A 12388-nucleotide genomic window follows, 5' to 3' on the forward strand; every position below is an offset into this window, starting at 1 on the left:
AAAGCACAGAAGGCAGATATTTTCTATACTGCAGGTAAATCTGCATGCTGTTTTTTGAAGTCATAGAAGAGCCTCAGACACTTTAAAAACAATTAGCTTTTATTCTGCCAGATCTTTTTTTCTCTTGCTAATTTTAATAAACTTTGTAATTTTTTTCTTAAGCTGGCAGGTAAAAGTGAGTGGGAGCTCCCAGTCCCAAATCTCCCCTAGCTTTCTGTATTCCCAGCCTCCTCAGAAAAGGCAGAGACAATCTGGCAGGCAGCCTGGAGGAGGAAGAAGAAGAACTGAGAGTCAGGGCAGTCAGGCTGCATCAACTTGCCAGAAAAGTGCTTGCCAATTTCCCTTTCTCCCTGCAGTGAGAAAATGAGTTGGATAAAAGCCTCTCAAGCAAGCAACAGGCAAGCTACCTTTTTTTTTTTTTTTTCCCCCATTGGTGTACTCAGTATAGGATTTTTCTAGAAACCCCTTCTCTCTCTCTTCCTTCTTTTCTCACTAATTTTTAAAAATTATGGTAATATGCACCAGCAAAAATATCTACAGAAAGCATGGAAGGAGAAACAGATGGAAGCAGATAGTGTTGGAGGCAAGATGGAAGGCTGAATAGCTTTGTATGGTTAATTGGTTGGTTAATAACTCATATCAGTTTATAGTATTACGCAGTAGCTTCATCAGATACGCTGAGAGGAGTCTCGCAGTAGAGGTGGTCAGAGGAAATGCAGCACAGAGTTTCAGTTGCTCTGTGAAAAGAAAAAAATTGCTGAGTAGTAAAAAAAAAACCACCAACATTTAGAAGGACAGCCAAATCATATAAATAACACTTAGACTCCTTGATCTAACCTGATTATTTCTTTTAACCTGTGAAAGGATTGTTAGATTTTTATTTGTAGGTAATGAATATAGTTCTGTGAATACAAAGAATGTCTTTGAAGAGAAACAAATACTGTGTAAGCCGAAAAACAAAACAACCAAACCAAACCAAACCAAACAAAACAAAAGCTATTCAGTAAGTGAGTACTAAACAGCGTGGAGGACAGCACTCCATTTTATCATCTGCAATTACTAGTTACAGAGTTTGTGGCACATATACACCACAGTGCTTTACCATTGTTTCTTTTAAAGCAAGGCCCTGAAGAGATTTTAAGTAAATGCTTAGAGTTCACCAAAAAGTCAGAACATGTGGTGTGGTTGCAGTTTGTTGCAGCAAGGCAACATTTTAAGTTCATGCTCCTTGAAGAACAGACTAAGGATTCTGAATCACTTCAGCAGGGTTGTACAAAACTAAGTATCCTTCCGTGATTCTTCTTGCTTGAGGAGCAGGAGATTTCTGTAACTTCTGTTATTGATTGTGAAAGGAAAGTCTAGACAATGAAGGTACAACAATTGAGAAAAAGAATAACAAAAAATATTGTCTATTTCTGGAGTATTGTTACTCTTGATATATTTTTTTACACCCACCATTCCCTCCCCCCTGGAATCATGATTCTAGGAAATATTCAGGTTTTCAGATTGGTTATTTCATGGGAAAATACATTGCTAGTTTTTAGATTACTTTTGGGCCCTGAAGTAGTCAGATGGTCAATTGAAATAATAACCGAAATGTATCCTGAGGTTTGTTTTTCATTCTAAAAAAGAAATCTGCAGAACCCCAAAGCCATACTTTTTTTTTTTTCATGACTTTTAAGATAATCTTGAGATTTTAGGAGAAAAGCTGATACCACATACTTCCAAATGCAATGGTAACAAATATGTGACCACATTAGTAAAGAGAAAAATTCAAGCAACTTGCCAGATTATGTTGTCTGATTGCAGGTGAGGGAATTTAAAATTTGATTCCTGTTTTTTTTACAGAAGTATGTTAGCCTCCATGCTAGTGGTAAGCAGGAAGCCCAGATGATAGGCAGAATATGTTTGTACCTACAAAATTATGGAAGAACAGGAGGGCACACCCAGCCCAGCAGTGGTTACTGGATCATCATCCCTTGCTGAGGACAGGTCTGCATGGGCGCTGGTCAATAAACTGCAGGTATACTGGCACCACAATGGGCTCTCAGACAATTAAACACCTGCCATATTGTAGCTGTGAAAAATGTTATGTTTCTAACTTGGGCTGAGAAGTAGACAAGATATATACCTCATGGGGAAAAGAAACTTGCTCCAGGAGTGTCAGGAGCAGGGCAGGCCGGCAGGGCTGTGCCCTCTCCTCCTTTTCCCTCAGCGATGTCCAGGCGAGGTGGTGGCAGCAATAAGGTGGGTACCGGCTGGTAAGGGGTCCCATGGCCCCCCCCCCGGCCGCCCCCAGCACCTCACACCGAGCAACTGCTGGCAGCTGCGGCCTGGTCCTGCCATGGTGCCTGGCCAGGATGGGCCACCAAATGCTGGAGAGGCCGCTGAGATGGATCTTCAAAGGGAAAGTCAACATGTGCCCCACATCATGTAGCCATTACCGACCTCCACAACTCATGGTAGGAGAAGCCGGCCTGCTTTGCTAGATTTTTACCTTACATTACCTCTTGTTAAAACACATCTGGTTTCACCCAGTCCAAGTCTTGAGGTATTGTGCAAGGGGCTAGAGGAGAGTGTTGCCATTAGCACCGGGCACACATTTTGTTGGCAGGTGCAGGAGAAAGTAGCCACAGGAGGAAGCCGATGCAGCTGTTGCATTTCCCTCCCTCAGGCCTCGGCCTTGGCTGTGTACTGCGCTTAGCCACGCACCTGATCACCGTTTGTGTGACTGAAGGCCCTGTGGCAGCTTGGGGATCTGCACAGCAACGGTGAGCTCTGCAATTAGGTGTTTAATTTGGATTGTAAGGCAGATCTCTGCCCTTTCGCTGATTTGTAGCCTTTGTTATGGTCCAAAACCAGTACAGACCTGTGAAATACTGTCACAGATGAGGATTATTTTTGGTGTTAGAGTTCTGAAATATCAATCTACTCCTGAATGTTTTACATAAAAGAATGGGCTCAATAGGCTTTTTGCCAGTGCAGGTGTTCACCTATTTAATCTGTAAGAGTTGTGTTTGCTGATGTACTCCAAAGACCTTGACTAAGAAATAGATAAAAACAAAATTTACTCTCTAAGTCACCTCATGAGATTTTTCTGTGTTGCTTTATCCATTTTTTTCCTAAAGTCTGTGGTTTATCACCAACATGGTGTTTCTGATTCTTAACTGAACAAGTGAGATTATTTAAAAAGAACAGCTGTTTATGAGGAAAAATTAAAGAATAACTGTTGATTTATGGACATAAAGTTAACCTTTCTTCCTGTTTTATCAGAGAGTAATATTTTGAATTCTCAAAGTAACAATTATCCACATCCATCAAGTCCACCAGACAGCCTGGAGGTAAGCTTGGGAACAGGTGTGTGGTTGTGTCTCCCATGTGAGTGGTCAGTGCTTACCAAACAGAGGGATTGAAACATGTTTGTGGGGAAGGAGTAGATCCATGAGGTTCATTGTTTCCTGAAGAACCCAAACTGGTCTTTATTAGCAGGTCGTCTTTACTCTCAGGTTGTTGAAGCAGTTGCAAACTTGCCAGTTCTAAAAAGCAGCAAAGCTTCTCCTAAAGGTGTGAGCTGAATTAGATAGCAGTGAACTTAGAAAGATTTTTTTTTTTTTTTCTCCATACTAAAAACCTATTAAGAAAACACTAAGGGTTCCTGTGAATGAAAGTGTGTGCACGCTAGGGCATGAGAAGCAGACCAGGGCTGATGTAGCAGGTGGAAGGTGTCACCTTGCATCCCGGCACTCTGCCCAGGTCTCCAGTGGCTAGGGGCTCCCACAAGGGTCACATGCCGGGAACAGGGGGCTGATTACAACAATTTGGTGAAAGAGCATTTACCCATGTTCTGTTGCATTGCAGACATAATCAGCAGCTGTTTATCTTCCTTGGCATATACTTTTCCAATTTTGCTCTTAGAATGCATGTTCCTCTAGGGGAACCAAACCAGATCTAGAATTTGGATGACTCATTAGGGGATGGTCCTGGGAATGTACTTGAATTGTAGTAGCAAGTTCTTTCAACAAAATGGAGATTTTAAATAAGGCCATTATAGAGGCTATGTGATATGTAATTTAATTTATCTTCAGAGTGTGGATGTTTAGAAAACAAAGATCTACATGTATCTTTCTTCTCTGTGTGAACTTACTACTCTTCTGTTTGACTGAGAAATTCACCTGATTTGGGTGCTGTAGCAATAAATCTATAGTATTGGCGGGTGCCTATTCATACAATGTGGAGATTTTGTGATAAGTTCTGGAGGAACGTCAATGTTGCAAAGTGAAGTGTAAAATTATTCCTGTCTCAATGTTATTTTTGAGTCATAGATCTCTGCCTTTTATGAACAGCAGGCATATTTGGAAGAATTATGTCTGAGTCATAAATCCCTATTTGCCTGGGACATGACTAATAGGTGTCTTTAACACAGAGAGATGATATTACTGTCTTAGCTTGCAATTTTTTTAACCTCTGAAGCACATAGAACAGATGAAGTTTAAACAGCACAATGACATTAATCTATGGTCTGTCAGAAAATTGTTACCTCCCTCCTTTTCTGGTCCATTGGTTCCAGCCAGCAGATACTGTAATTTATATGATTCTCCAAATTTATTATTTCAGTATTTAGCAAGCAGAGTCAGTGTGGTTGCTTTCTGAACCCGCAGGCTGTCGTGATCCGTGGGAGAAAGGGAGTGAGCAAGTCGTGAGGGAGGAGAAGTGCTTTTGGGCGTTCCCTCGCACCGCCTCCGCCAGGGCCACCTCTGAGGAAAGCAGAAGTCTATTTAAATGCAAAATGCTGCAAGATCTTTCCACTGGTGCTACCAGCAGGGCTTCTCAGCTGTCTGTAGGCAGTTACCGACCCCTCAAGTAGCCATATGTCTTGAGTGCAATAACAGAAAATTTATCAGCAGGTTTCTGTTATCCTTATTGTCATGTGGAAAAGACAGACCAACTTGAACAACAGATCCCTAATATTAATGTTTAATATTTGTGAATATCTGTGCTAGTCTAAAGGCTCCCAAGCATTGCTTATGAATACATTCTGAATTTTACAGAAAAGATTACAATTAACACCATCATCTCTACATACCCTCACTAGCTACGTACTTGTCATTATTACTGTTATTAGCCAATTATTCTTGTGTTGTAGGTCAGACTGTGCACCCCAGCACAGCATTGTGAACAGTTACAAAAAGCTTATGTCCCCAAAGCCAAGCCTCTTCATGTGCATTTCTCTGTATATATGCACAGTGCATGACATGATACATTGATAAATGTTATTATATGTTACAGGAATGAACGATAACTTGGAGTCTCCTGAACAGCCCCAATTGTTCCTGACAGAGTGTTATCTGCAACATTAATTTGCCTTGACAGTGCAATGTGAAAATATAATAAAGTCCAGACGTTTCTTTGTGACATTTTGTTGGGCTTTATGTCTTTAATTGTTTGCTCTTCGATACTGCTGCTATGTGAATCGTCCCTTCAATCACATGGCACTGTGTTTGCTCAGTCATTAGACAGTCAAAATTCTTATAAGAAAATAACTGTTGAGGAATAATGAATGAGGAATAATATATAATGCATCATTGATATGGAAATTAATCAAGTTATGTGGAAATTCACAAGCCCTTCGGCAGTCATCAACATTTTTATAAGTAAAATGGTAGCTGTCCAAGTATTTACAAACAAATAACATGCTCTACCACTATCATAGAGTTAACTGATAAGATATATTTGCTAAAGCGTCAACAAATTACAGTTTGTGCTGTTCGATCAGCTCTAATTAATTCTAGATGTTCCTCAGGGGGGATCCAGTTCAAATGAGCTGATTATTAGCAGTGATGAGAGCTGGATGGTTAAAATTGTATCCTTTTTTACAGCCTTCAGGAATATGAAAGCAATTGCTTGGACATGAAATAAGGAACTGATCTGTGTATTCAAATATGACAGATAAAAGAGATTTTCTGCTTCTGGCAGAACAGATAATCAGAGGCTTTATGTATTTTAAACATTTATTTTTCAATTTATTTTATTTTATTTTATTTTTATTTTATTTTATTTTATTTTAATTATATTATTGCTAGAAACAGACATTGCAAGATTACACTGTAGCAGTCTGAAACATAGAAAGTGACGTGTATGTAAAACTGACTGACACTGACTGCATTTTAGATTCGACACATTAGCATCTACCTCCAGATGAAACTAGCTGGAGGTTATTTAGTTTAGTATCAGTTAGGAATTTATATTCTTTACATTTGAGGCTGACTTTGTGAGCTTTGGGCTCCGCTTGAAGAAGAAATGGCGTCTTGAGGTACCAAAAAGTACATGTTTAAAGACAAACAGCTGAAATGACAGCAGCTGTTGCCCCCAGGCTTATCAAGCTGAGCACTGAAAAGGATGATTTTATCCCTATACTATGGAGACTGTCACTTTCTGATGTAAACAACATATAACATTTCTTCTAAGCACTAATAATGGTAGGCAGCGTTCCACAAATGGATGAGAAACTGTGATAATGCATCTGCCAGGCCTTGAAGGCTGCAAGTGGTGATGCAGAAGTTCAACAAATATTTAAAAATCTTTTTAATTTACTTGCATTAAATTATTTTAATGGAAGAATATGAAAAAATAGTGCTTGTGAGAAAACTGCAAGGGAGGAGTTGATTGGTTTTGGTTTGTCTCCAAAATAGATAAATCCGATTTGCAGTATTCAATTCTAAGTATATTTTAACAGTTTCTGAACAATATTACTTTAAAGTAAGGAATCAAGTATGTACTTGACATGTTTGCAGGGTGGATTTCTAGCTCCAGAGCTCTCACTTTGTCGGCTATCACTACTTAATGAGTGGTATCATCAATTATGTATCACAATTTCTTGGGATATTTAACTTCAGTACTATAATTTCAGAGAACTTTTCTATTATTAGTGATGTGTCTTTCGTAATCATTCTGCATTATTAATTCAATAATATATATATTATTTTTTTCGGGGAGGGAGAGGGGAGGGGGAGGGGCAAAGAATCACCCAGATTATGTGTTTTTCAGGTTTACATACAATGGATGGCCTATCACTATTTTATGTCACTTGTTGACAGACCTGTAGTCAGTCATGGGACTTGGCTAAGACAGGGACATAGAATTATTCAGTATTTGACACACACCTTTTGTGGAAAGCTAGTTCCCTGTTTTAAGAGAAATTAAACTCCTAGAGTAACTTCAGATGTTTCTTTATACTAGTTCTAATCAGAGATATTTCTGTAAAAATATCTTCAGGATAGATATTTTAATTTTTCATTAAAAAGATCAATTTTCCTTCACAAAACTAACATCTCTGATCTAATTTCTGAAAATTGCACTCTAGTTGCCAAAGGACTTTTGGGTTGTAACCTCCGCTCATTACCAAACTGCATTACGAGCAAACTGGGTTACTGATTGCCTAGATCAGAAAGCTCACTGTCAGGCTCCCAGGTTCCTGGGACTCTCATTTAGGAAGTTTCTTATTTTTATTGTATGTGTAATCACAGAGAAAAACAACAAACAAGCCTGCAGAAATTTAATCTGCAGACAGCTTTCAGATTCCTAATAGAACTGGACTTCAGGAGTGGTCTACAGCATTCTGATGAAAATTGAAATTATGTTTTTCAAAAGTTTAATATATGATATCATACTACTGAGGTAAAAGGGTCAAGTATTTAAATTTGAATTTTTGAGAGCAAGTGGAGAGAAACTAGATAGTTCTGCAGAAAATTTGAAGGCATTATGTCTTTGTTTTATCGTATGCTATGTTATATACTATAATCCCAGTGACCAATGAGGGAGAGAAAAAAGGAAAAAACTCCACATCAGTTAAAATATGGTTATATATATATGATGGAGTAGGTGAAATGTCATGGTCTTGGTCAATACAGTCGTGGTCTGTTGGCAATACTTGTTCAGTGTGCTTTTTTGACAAAAGTTTATATAGGACCAATATGGTATACAGAGTTTTCTGCTTTTTGTCATTAAAAATCCTCATAAGAGCAAGGTCATATAGTGGTAATTAAGAAGCAAAAGAGAAATGCAACTTTGTTGTCAAATTTTTACTTTGCCTGACATATAAAATCAACATCTTGAGACTCATAAATATCACATGAGACCAGTAAAGGTCTGATTTCTCATACGTTTATGTTACACCAATTTTACTGATTCTGCTTGATCTTTAAAGTAAAGCAAATGTAGAAAAATTTCCTTTAAAAAAAAATAAAAATCTGTGAAGTTACACAAGTATGCTAAACTCTATTCTTTTATGTCTTTCTTTCCGGATCTTCCCTAAAATGTGAGCATAGCTTTTCACAGTTTTAACTTTTGAGCTGGTTTTAGTATATGATAAAAGTTGAGTAGATAAATTTGCATATCACTTCCACTTGCCTGATCATCTTAAATTAACTCTAGTTTAGGAAGAACAGGAAATACCATCATTATTTATGGTACCAATAGAAGAAACCAACTGTATTGTTTTAGTGAGGATTCAATTCTAAAACTGGTTCCTGTGGAGGTTAATAGTCTGATGTAAGAGTGCACTTACTCTGTGATGATTTCAGTGGAATACCAGTAGGTGGGCATTTTTGCCAACTTAAGTTAGTGCTATTTTATTCATGACCAGGCCTACTATATCTGCTGTCATTTTCTTTCCATGGGTTTTCTTTATATCCACAAAATACTGTTGTAATGCATCTGCCTCACATCTCTAGCCAACAATGGCGGCATGATATTTCTTAAATATTTCTGCAATTTCCAGTGTAGAAAAGCTCCGTGATAGAGTACTCATTTTTCCCTGTCTGGGAAATAGGTATCTTTTCACATTCCTAAGAAAGTGGCAGTGAGTATAGAGGAAGACTTTTTTTAGGAATTGGGGATTTTTCTGGCAACAGATAGTTATGATAGTTGAAGAGGCACTGAAGCCTTTAGATGCTTACCCAGATAAAAAGCTTTTGAAATCCTTCTCCATTAGATTTATGTTTAATTTTACTGTTCGTATATCCATTTATGCCTGCCTGTTATATGTTTGCAGTGGTGTGGCTGGCTTATTTGTATCTTTAATAGCTTCTTTATGCTTCCATTTTCCAAAGTTAAATAAAAGTTTCTCTTGAGAGTAATAAAACAAAAGGAAGAAGCCACTCAAGAGCTACTGTATTTCCTCTGTCTTAGAAATAAAGGGTAGCTGATTGATATATAGTCCCTAGTGAGCCTTTATGCGCATCTTGGACAAGACGTTTAGCAGAAACTAACCTCTTTCTGTAGAGAGACGTAAGTCTTGATTCTTCAACTGCCTCTGTCAAGAAGGATATCCTCCATTATCATCAGTGTAGTCGTGAAAAGTGTTATTTACCTTTACGGAGATGGTGTTGGTCATACAAGCCTTAGTAGGCTTTTGTAATTTAAATATGCTTCTCCCAGGCTCACTGAAGTGCCAAGTGAACTCCCCAAATCATCCTGGTTTTGCTGATTAAACACAGATTTTACTAGAAGGATGTAGTTAAAAATTACTGTCAGCCATTTCCTCCAGATTTTTCTCAGCTTCAAACTTTCTTAAAACACAAAGAACAGCTTGACAGAGTTTTATCTCAGACATCTTCTTATTTCATCATTTTTTTTTTCTTGTGTGCTTAGAAGAATTAGAAAACATGAAAATTGCAAGGTAAGGCTTGAAGACAGGAAACTGTGATTTGGATGCAACAGCAATATTAAACAGTTTTAAGAAAAGTAGTTCATTATAAGGTGTAAATTTTGTGCTATGGTATACTGTAGTTGTTGGGCTCCTATGTATATTGCTATGATTCAAGGTAAATAGTCTTTTAACAATCACATCAGAACGTACCCTGTTCAGCTCTACACAACTTGACTTCATTGAATTATTCTTAATATTTTATGATTGAAGTGCGGTAGGAAGCAAAGCTTTCTAAATTAAACATAACTGATAAATAATCCTATATTTTAGATGGTATTGCTTTCCCTTTCTAATCTTTTGCTTTACTTGACCTGGTGTTTCATTATTTTATTTTATTTTATTTTATTTTATTTTATTTTATTTTATTTTATTTTATTTATTTATTTTTTTTTTTTCTGAATACAGCCTCCCCAATATATAATTGAATAGGTAAAATGATAAAATATATGAGACATTCCAAATGTGTCTTTTTCACCCAAACAAATTTCTATACTCTATCCATGCTTTTTAAGGACCTGCTGTTTTAAGTTTTTCAGGTATTGCTTACACAATATTGCCAATATCTGGCAGTAGTAAATTAATACTTTATAGTAGTTCCTGACTGTATCATGTGCTCTGTTGTTCTCATTGCTTAAAGGCAATGCTTTGAAGAAAGGTAGAATAAGACAAAAGGAGAAGGGAAGGGAACAGACGAACACTGAGATACAGTGTACCTGTCCAGATGGGAACAGGAGGAAAACAAATGGTTGAAGTAGTCACAAATCACATATTTTTGTGATTTTTTTTCTGCATAGCAACAACCTTCCCAGAAATAAACACGTGCAGCAGCAGTTCCGTATAAAAAGCAAATGTAGGTTGCCACCCACCAAGATACCATTCAGCCTAAACACTTTGGGGTCTCAGCTTTAACTCCAGAAGCCACAAGTCGATGTCCACATGTAAGCAGGATTAGAAAGTTGATTACAGGTACATTTTCCCTCTGCTTTGTAGCATCCATGTTTAGCCATTCCTGAGAGCAGGTACCAGGCTTTGAGCAGGTTTTTTTGTTTTGTTTTTTTTTTTTGCTACTACAGTTTTCAGAGGCTTATGCAATAATATCACTACATCCTTTACTGCCTTGTCTGTAAGTTCTTTTCATTTCTGTCATGATGAGTCTGCCACAATTTTATTATATAAGTTAAGTGTTCAGAAACAGAATGACAAACCAGTATTTCTAAAGAATTTGAAATCTTCTCTACTGTTTTTACATCATGCAACAATTTCACATCTCCTTGGAAGTGGGGCCATGCGTACCATCAGACTTCAGGAAAAAAAATCTAGTGAGGTTTTTTTTTTTCAGTGAAAAGAACACCTGTCAGCATCACAACGCTGTGTTGTTTTCTTGACTTACTCATTTAAAAGCAACATAAGGTTTTTTCCTGGGGTCTGTATTGTTTGTGCTCTAAACAGAAAGGAAGAAGTGGTGAGGGCCCACACTGTTCCAAGCAGAGACAACAGCTTTCAGCAGCAGCAGTGTTGCTGCCTCAAAGTTATATTAAAACTATACTGTTGGAATAAATTACAAGTATTTCAAGATTTTTGAAATATACAACTATAAACTGTTCGAATAAATTGCAAGTATTTCAAGATTTTTTAACCTAAATTTTAGACCTGTTTAAGTATTCTGCTGGAAAAATAAATTGTTCAAAATGCTTTCAATTAAAAAATTGAATGAGAAAATTAACCATTTCCTAATGTTTGACATAGATAGCAACTTGTTGCTTCTATAGTGTTTGTGGTGAAAGAAAGGGCAAAGAGGAGGGGAGAACATTTTGAAAACAAAAAATTCCACTTGATTCTTTGATCATGTAAAATTAGCAGAATGTGTAGCAATTTCCTTTGTGTAGCTACTAATAAACTTTTCAATAATCAATAGACAGCTTTCTTTTTTTATGCTGCAACACTAAACTAGATCATGTCTGTATAAACCAGTGGCAGAGTTTTTGTTCCACCCTACCTTCTAGTGCTCCTCCTTCCAATGCTCTTGGAAGCTGGAGAGAGCAGTTAGTGTCATATATATAATTTGTGTGGACGGTACCGAAAAGTTGTTGAAACAAATTCCATAAAAATTTTAAAATGGTAAATATGTCTAGCCATAACAATTTTTACATGCTAAGGTAATATAAGTGTACCGTTTAAGCTGAAAAAGAGATATTAATTTGAGTCTGTTCTATGCCTTAGGAATGTCCATTATTTATTTTTGGCAGGGGCTGTGAAGGATCGTTTGTGAATTTTCCTCTTGTTTCCAACTTTTTTTTTTTTTTTTTTTAAATCTAGCAGTGGTAGCCTATTTTCAGTGAGAGAGATGGATGCAGTACCCTATGTACATCAGCAGTAAACAAGGTACTGAATCGAAAAAATAATTCCCAACTAATAGATGTTTCGTGGACTGTGAACATATGTTTTGTGAACATAGGGGTCGGAGGTCCCTTGATGTTTCTCAGGCATCTTTGTGGAGAATACTGAATGAAATACTACTATACTATGTAGTGTATTTACTTATCCGGTAGCTGATAAATCTTGTCACCTCTGGAAGCCTTAGGAGGAGAGGGTAATGAATTTCAGGGTGATGTAGATACAGGTATACAAGAAAGAAAAAGGAAGGGCACTCTCCTGTTCAGGCTGACTGATGCTAGAGCAGAA

At 37.3% G+C, this 12388-nt stretch overlaps 1 long non-coding RNA gene across 1 annotated transcript; it reads left to right on the plus strand.

Annotated features, from left to right (window-relative positions):
- The first annotated feature begins 1350 nt into the window (after nucleotides 1-1350).
- Nucleotides 1351-5411, plus strand: LOC310894598. The gene is made up of 3 exons (XR_014580035.1): nucleotides 1351-2771; nucleotides 3274-3341; nucleotides 5287-5411. It is a non-coding gene; the product is annotated as an uncharacterized lncRNA (long non-coding RNA).
- Nucleotides 5412-12388: the final 6977 nt, after the last annotated feature.

The sequence above is a fragment of the Anser anser genome (assembly GCF_964211835.1).
Source record: "Anser anser genome assembly, chromosome: 2".
Classification (NCBI taxonomy): domain Eukaryota; kingdom Metazoa; phylum Chordata; class Aves; order Anseriformes; family Anatidae; genus Anser; species Anser anser.